Source organism: Suricata suricatta, chromosome 14, assembly GCF_006229205.1.
Source record: "Suricata suricatta isolate VVHF042 chromosome 14, meerkat_22Aug2017_6uvM2_HiC, whole genome shotgun sequence".
NCBI lineage: Eukaryota > Metazoa > Chordata > Mammalia > Carnivora > Herpestidae > Suricata > Suricata suricatta.
The window spans coordinates 48,614,263-48,621,826 of record NC_043713.1 but is presented as its reverse complement, the minus strand read 5'-3'; the positions used below and the strand labels follow the sequence as shown (position 1 = coordinate 48,621,826).

The following is a 7,564-nucleotide window of genomic DNA, read 5'->3' as shown; positions in this document are numbered from 1 at the left end:
TCCCCCTTTCCATATGTTCATGTGTTTTGTTTTTTAAATTCCACATATGAGTGAAATAATATGGTATTTGTCTTCCTCTGACTGACTTATTTTGCTTAGCAGAATAACTAATAGCTCCATTCATGGCATTGCAAATGGCAAGATTTCATTCTTTTTGATGACTGAGTAATATTCCATTGTATATATAAACCACATTTTCTTTATCCATTCATCAGCCAATGCACATTTGGGCTCTTTCCGTAGTTTGGCTATTGTTGATAATACAGCTATAAACATCAGGGTACATGTACCCCTTCAAATCTGTATTTTTGTATCCTTTGGGTAAATATAAATGAATCTAAAAACATTGTGCTAAGTGAAAGAAATCAGATTCAGGAGACTTTATACTATATGATTTCACTTATATGACATGCTGTAATAAAGAAAGAAGCAGGAGGCCAAGAAGATGGTCAATCAATCCCCTGTTGGCAAAAAGGGCCAAGAATTTTGGCATCAGATAGGACATCAAGCCCAAAAGGGACCTCACCTACTTTTTCAAATGCCCCCACTACATCCTGCTGCAGTGGCAAAGGGCTGTTCTCTATAAATGTCTGAAAGTTCCTCCTGCAATTAACCAGTTCACCCAGGCCTTGGACCGCCAAATAATTATTCAACGGCTTATGCTGGCCCACATATACAGACCTCTGGTCAAAGCAAGAGAAGAAGCAGAGACTGTCGGCCCAGGATGAGAAGAAAACTGCTGGCAAAAGGGATGTCCCCACTAAGAGGCCTCCTGTCCTTTGAGCTGGGGTTAATATGTCACCACCTTGGTAGAAAACAAGAAGCCTCACCTGGTAGTGATTGCACAAAATATGAATCGCATTGAGCTGGTTGTCTTCCTGCATGCCCTGTGTTATAAGATGGGGGTTACCTACTGAAATATCAGGTGGAAGGCCAGCCTGGAGTGTGTGGTCCATAGGAAGACCTGCAGTACTTTCACCTTCACACAGGTTAACTCAGAAGACAAAGGAGCTCTGGCTAACCCAATGGAAGCTATCAGGACCCATTACAATGACAGATATGATAACATATCACTTGGGGAGGCAACATCCTGGGTCCAAAGTTGGTTGCTCACATTGCCAAACTGGAAAAGGCAAAGGATAAAGAACTGCCCACCAAACTGGGCTAAGTGTATACAGTTGAATTTTCTGAACATAAAAGTAACAAAAAGTTCTCTTACAAGACAAAAAAACATACAGTGCCTACTTTTGGACTTCTCCATCTACATCAATCATGCAGGAATAATGTACTTTAATCTGTTGCTTTTCTGTCCAGTCTCCTTCAGTTATTTTATTTTTTAAATTGTTTTAATGTTTGAAAGAGAGAGAGAGAGAGAAAGAGTGTGAGTGGGGAAGGGGCAGAGAGTGAGAGGGAGAGAGAGAATCCCAAGTAGGCTTCACTGTCAGCACCAAGCCCAAAGGAGGGCTCAATCTCTCAAACCATGAGATCATAACCTGATCTGAAATCAAGAGTCTGAGGCTTAATCTCTGAGACACCCAGGAGCTCTGTCTTTTTAAGTTATTTTAAAATACAGCTTTGGGAATATTGTTTTAAATTCAACTACATCATTATTAAGAGTTCTTTTTAAAACCATTGAATATTTGTTGAATGGAGAAATGGATGGATGTGCAGATGGATGAATGTAGGCAATGTGAGTGAGTCTCAGTTCTAAGTTTTAGTCAGGCTTATGGGGAGTCCTCAAGAGCAAGTTTCCTAGTTCTGACTTGACTGGTAGTTTTGTTTTGTTTTAATTTAATTTAATTTAATTTAATTTAATTTAATTTATTTTTTTAGAGAGAGTGCAAGGACAGGACAGGGGTAGAGAGAGAAAAAGAGAGAGAGAGAGAGAGTATCTTAAACAGGTTCCATGCTCAGGCAGAGCCCCAAGGGGTGTTGGATGTCTCCACCCTGGGATCATTACCTGAGCCAAAACCAAGAGTGATGCTCAACAGACTGAGCCACCCAGGTGCCCCATTGACTTGTAATATACAGAGCAAAAGAGCACCACTGTGCTGCCATCTAGTGGTAGCATAACCTACATGTAAGAAAGGTAATTGCAGAAAAACAAGCTTGTATACAAAATGAACAATCACAATTCTTTTCCTGGTTCCAGTTGCTTATGGCTCCTGATTTGGCTATCTTTGATAGTAATAGCACTCACCTTGATTCTTAACACACGTACAAAGAATTCTAGCAGGATTATATAAAACGATGTCATCAGTTCAGGCACATATGGTGGAGCAAGTCCTCCTTGATACAATAAATGCCAAAGGTCTCTGTGTATTTTGACACACTCAACAGGCTCATGGGTTTAAAAAAATATGATAACCAGCCAATTTTAGGAGAAAGATTGATACTAATTTTATTGCTTCCATACTTCAGTTTCAATTTGATGACTCGCTTTAAAAAATATTTTTTCTATACAAACACTAACATCTTAATTGGAAAAAAACACATTTATCCCAACATATAATTACATAAGAATAAAATAAGATAGTTGCTAAGTTTAAGAAACGAGGAGTATAAAATAAGGACTCCATTCTTGGGCATCCTGCAAGCCTAGCCAATTTGACATATAAAATCAACCATCACATGTGCCTTGTTTAATTGGTAATATCTTATCTCTCTCAAAATATTAACAGCAGCATGTCTTTTTAAAAAGTGTTCTTTTCTCTTACATGGTTTGTTTCCTCCAAGTTGCTTTTTTTCCTGTTTATTTCTTTGGTTTCAGTCTTATATACTGGAAACTTCCCTTGGATGTCTGGTTGTTTTCATTTCCTCAAGAGTAGGGAACTAAAAAAAGCTGCTTGCAGGCTCTGAGTGGGGAGGGAAAAGGAGACATTCACAGAGGGTTAGTTGGGGACCTCTACTGTCAGTATATTTAGATCTGGTTTGTTGGGCTACTCAAATTCCTTAAAGAAAACTTTTCTGATCTTCTTTCATAAAAACAAGGCTGCCAGTTGCTGATTGGGAGAGGAGGTCAAGGTATCTCAGGATCTGTGTTCAGTACTATACACCCCACTTGCAATTATGCCTGATGTCATCTGTGCTAATCTCTTCCAAGAATAAATCCTCATGGTCTCACAAGTTCATCCCAATGGCCCAGCTACGGAGTAGGCAGGAGACCTGGGGTCCAATTTCTTAATAGACTCTCAACCAACTGTCATATTTCCAGCTCTTCTCACTCCATCCTTCCCTATCTCCAAAGGTGCCAGAGGCTGCCACTACCTGAACCCATTGGAGATCCTACAGTGTAAATTGAAATGCATGTCAGCTTTCCGGGTTGCTGACTTATGATTCTATTTTGCAGGGTTGCTAAGCCATGTTTTTGCCTTCTTTCTCTTTCCTCTTCATCCTGGGGGGGGGGGCTATGCTTTTATGAAAATCCCTTCACTATTGTTTTAGCAGGGTTGTGAGAAGGAGCAACAACAACAACAACAAAGTAGATGCCTGTGTAGAATCTACTGTCTTTACTTGGAAGGCCTTCGGTGGGATCTTTGAAAATAATTTGTTTATGAAGCTTCTATTCATTTAAAAATTCTTCAAATGTTTTTAAAGTAGAGAAGTTAAGATTTTTTTGTAGTCAATCATAATTAATTTGTGTATATGATTTCTTTCCTTGTTTCCAAACTTAAGAACTCTTTGTCCTATGTTAAGTTTAGGTAACTGTTTACTTTGATCTGTCCTAAATAAAATTACATTCATTATTGATTTAATCCTTATGACAACCTAGTGTGGTAGGTATTACTAGTCCCATTTCACGGATTAATAAATTGAGGCCTAGAGAGGCTAAACCTCTCTTATCCAGGGTCATTAGACTGGTAAGTCAGGGAAGGTCTACAGTACAGCAGCTTTTAACCACTGCATACGTTTTCTCTATACTAGAAAATATTTACTGTGTTAACTCACATAATAAGACATTTAACAAATTTTAATGGCTATTTTTAAGGGAATAGCTTACCCTAAATAGTGAGTCTTATAGTGAACATTTCAAATACAATAAAAGTTTTAGGCAGCAGGGTCTTTTATTGCCATTTAGGGTTACCTTTCTCCTCCCATCCACTCCCACAGAATGCAGTGTCAATTGGCATTTTTAACACTGCAGTTAAAGATTATAAAAATAAAGCCATCTATGACCATGAAAAGCTCTGTGGGAGTTACTCTATAAACTACAGCACTCAGCTGAGAAAGACTAGCTTTTAAGCAATGTATTTAGATATTTTGGCATGTTATTAGACACATACTTGAGCCCAGTCTCCATTTCACCTCTGTATTTTCAATTCAAAGAAGGATTTTTATTCTTTATGGAAACAAATGATATCAAAATCACAAGGCATCTTCTCTGATTATTTCCATCTAAGGTTATATAAACACTGTATTTATGATTTCATACACATTTTTTATCCTTACTGGGCTATGTTGGTTTCCAAGGACAAAGAGCAGAGTATTCTAGATCTTTTACAGGGTTTCAGTATTAGCCTTCCTGTAACCCAGAGCACTCAGCTCTCCACCTGACACCAAGTTGATCAGATCTCCCAGTTTCATACAGAGCATACATATTAAAGGACTAGTGTGTGAATAATAAGACAATGACTCTTCAGAGAACTCATGGTCAAGAGAAGAAGGACATATAATATGCCATAAAAATATAAGAAAAAATATTTTAATTTTTAAAAATGTTGATTTGTTTTTGAGGGAGGGGGAGAAAGGAGCGGGGGAGGGGCAGAGACAGAGGGGGACAGAGGATCCCAACCTGTGCTGAGAGCACAGAGCTGGATGTAGGTTCAAACTCACAAACTCGTGAGATCATGACCTGGGCTGAAGTCTGATGCCTAACCAACTGAGCCACCCAGGTGCCCCCCGCCACTTCTTTTTAAAAAAAAATTTTTTTTTGAGAGAGAGAGACAATGAATGAGGGAGGGATTTTAATTTTTTCTTTTTTAAGTAGGCTCCATGCCCAAAATGGGGCTTGAACTCACAGCCCTGAGATGCAGAGTTGCATGCTCCACTGATTGAGCCAGTCAGGAACTCCAAGAAAAAATATTTTAAAAATACGTTCCTGGGGTGCCTGGGTGGCTCTGTTGTTTAAGCATCCAACTACAGCTTGGGTCATGATCTTATAACCTGTGAGTTTGAGCTCTGTATCAGGCTCTGTGCTGACAGCCTGGAGGCTACTTCAGATTCTGTGTCTCCATCTCTCTCTGCCCCTCCCCTGCTCTCACTCTGTCTCTCTGTCTCTCAAAAAATTTTTAAATCAATTTCTAAATTTCCTCTATTTATTTTTTTAACTTTTTTTTTCTAGACAAAAAAATGGAGGCTTCAGACTCTTTGCTTCCTTACCTCCCGTTGCCATCAAAAAACCCTTGAATCTTCTCATACCCCGTCTTCTTTCAGTAAATGGCATCCAGGCAGATTTTCAGGCTCAAAACTTCGATTACTCTTAATGTCCATGTCTATTCCCTTCTTGCTGTCCCAAATTCAACCTATCAGTAGGTACTGCCAGTTCTAACTCCAAAATGCACTGAGCAGCTTACTGGTCCCCGTTCTGATGGCTGCTGTACTAATTTAAGTCCTGCCGCTTCTCACTTGGACTCCTACAAATACTTCCTGAATGGACTCTGCTTTCCTTTCTTCCATTTTTGCTCCATGACAATTTAATCTTCACAGAGCAGACAAAGAAGGCTCTTTTAAAGTACACATCAGGGGCACCTGGGTGGCTCAGTAGGTTAAGTGTCAGACTCTTGATCTCAGTGCAGGTCTGGATCTCACAGTGGTGAGTTCAAGCTCCAGGTCAGGTTCTGCACTGGGCATGAAGTCTGCTTTAAAAAAAAGAAAGAAGAAGAAGAAAGAAAGAAAAAAAGCACACAGCTTCTATTTCAATCATGGTGGAGTAACAAGGGCCCGGATTTACCTTGTCCCATAAAAAGAAACTGGACAGAATGTACTTAATACCTGCTTTCAGGCATCAGACAACTGGCAGCCCAGGCCTGTTAGCTCTGAGAGAGGAAACATGCAGGTAAACCCTGTGATCATCCCAGGTTACTTGCCGTAGTTCCTAGGCTGTGCGCAGGCAGCAGGAATCCAGACAGATCCCAAAGGTCTTACTGAACTGAACAGACAGGGTAGGCAGTTTGGGGAGGCCAAAGCAGCGAGAACTTGTGCAGCACCAGTTCTTGAAAAGACTTTACTTTCCATATCAAATTACCTTGGTCGCTATATTGCCAATCAGCTTTCAGTTTCATTTCCCTTTATTTATCAATCATTACATCATTATCACAGTGTCCTAATTACGCCAGCTTTCTTTTTTTTTTTTTAATATTTTTTGTTTATTTTTGAGAGACAGATAGAGACAGTGCAAGCAGGGGAGGGTCAGAGAGAGAGGGAGACACAGAATCTGAAACAGGCTCCAGGCTCTGAGCTAGCCGCTAGCACAGAGTCCGACGTGGGGCTCGAACGCATGAACCGCCAGATCATGACCTGAGCTGAAGCCGGGCACTTAACCTACTGAGTCACCCAGGCGCCCCTAATTACTCCAGCTTTAAACAGTGCTGTGATGAGGTGACTTATGGCTTCCGGTTTTGTTCTTTTTTCAAGATTGTTACTCTAGGTATTTTCTACCTCCAGAAAATGTTTAGAATCAGCTTATCAGTTTCTAGGGGGGAATAAAAGTCTGTTAGGATTTTTATTGGAATTGTGTTGAATTTAATGATCACTTTGGGGGTACCTGGGTGAGTCAGTCGGTTGAATGTCTGACTTTGGCTCAGGTAATGATCTGACTTTGGCTCAGGTCAGGTTTGGTTCGTGGGTTCGAGCCTCACCTTGGGCTTTGCAGTGACAAAAGGAGCCTGCTTCATATTCTGTGTCTCCCTCACTCTCTGCCTCCTCCTCCACTTGTACATGTGCACACATGTACTCTCTCTCCCTAAAAAATAAACATTAAAAAAAATAAAGATCATTTTGGGAAGACTATTAATCTAATTATATTACTCTATTATATAACTTTCCATTTATTTAGATTTTCTTTAATATCTCTTATCAATGTTTTATATTTATCACTGTAGAAGTCTTACACAATTTTTATAAATTTAATTTTAAATAGCTTTTTTTTAATGTTTATTTTTGAGAGCGAGAAAGAGAGAGACAGAGCTCAATCAGGGGAGGGTCAAGAGAGAGAGGGAGACACAGAACTGGAAGCAGTCTCTGGGCTCTGAAATGTCAGCACGGAGCCTGAAGCAGGGCTCAAACGCACATTCCATGAGATCACGACCTGAGCTGAAGTCAGACACTCAACTGACTGAGACACCCAGGTGTGTCTTTTTTTTTTTAATGTTTATTTTTTTTAAATTTTATTTATTTTTATTTTTTTTTACTTTATAAAGTTTCATATTTTTAACATATGCAATTATTTTCCATCATTTACAATACAGTAGTTGCAATGACACTCAAAACAGAAAAGCAAAGTAAAAAATCAAAACACCAACTTCTGTTTCATGTAATTAGACTTATACAGAAATTAGAAGGTTAA

The 7,564-nt window shown here is 39.4% G+C and overlaps 1 pseudogene; it reads left to right on the top strand.

Moving 5' to 3' along the window:
* Positions 1–404: 404 nt before the first annotated feature.
* On the top strand, positions 405–1,272 carry LOC115277430 (annotated as a pseudogene).
* Positions 1,273–7,564: the final 6,292 nt, after the last annotated feature.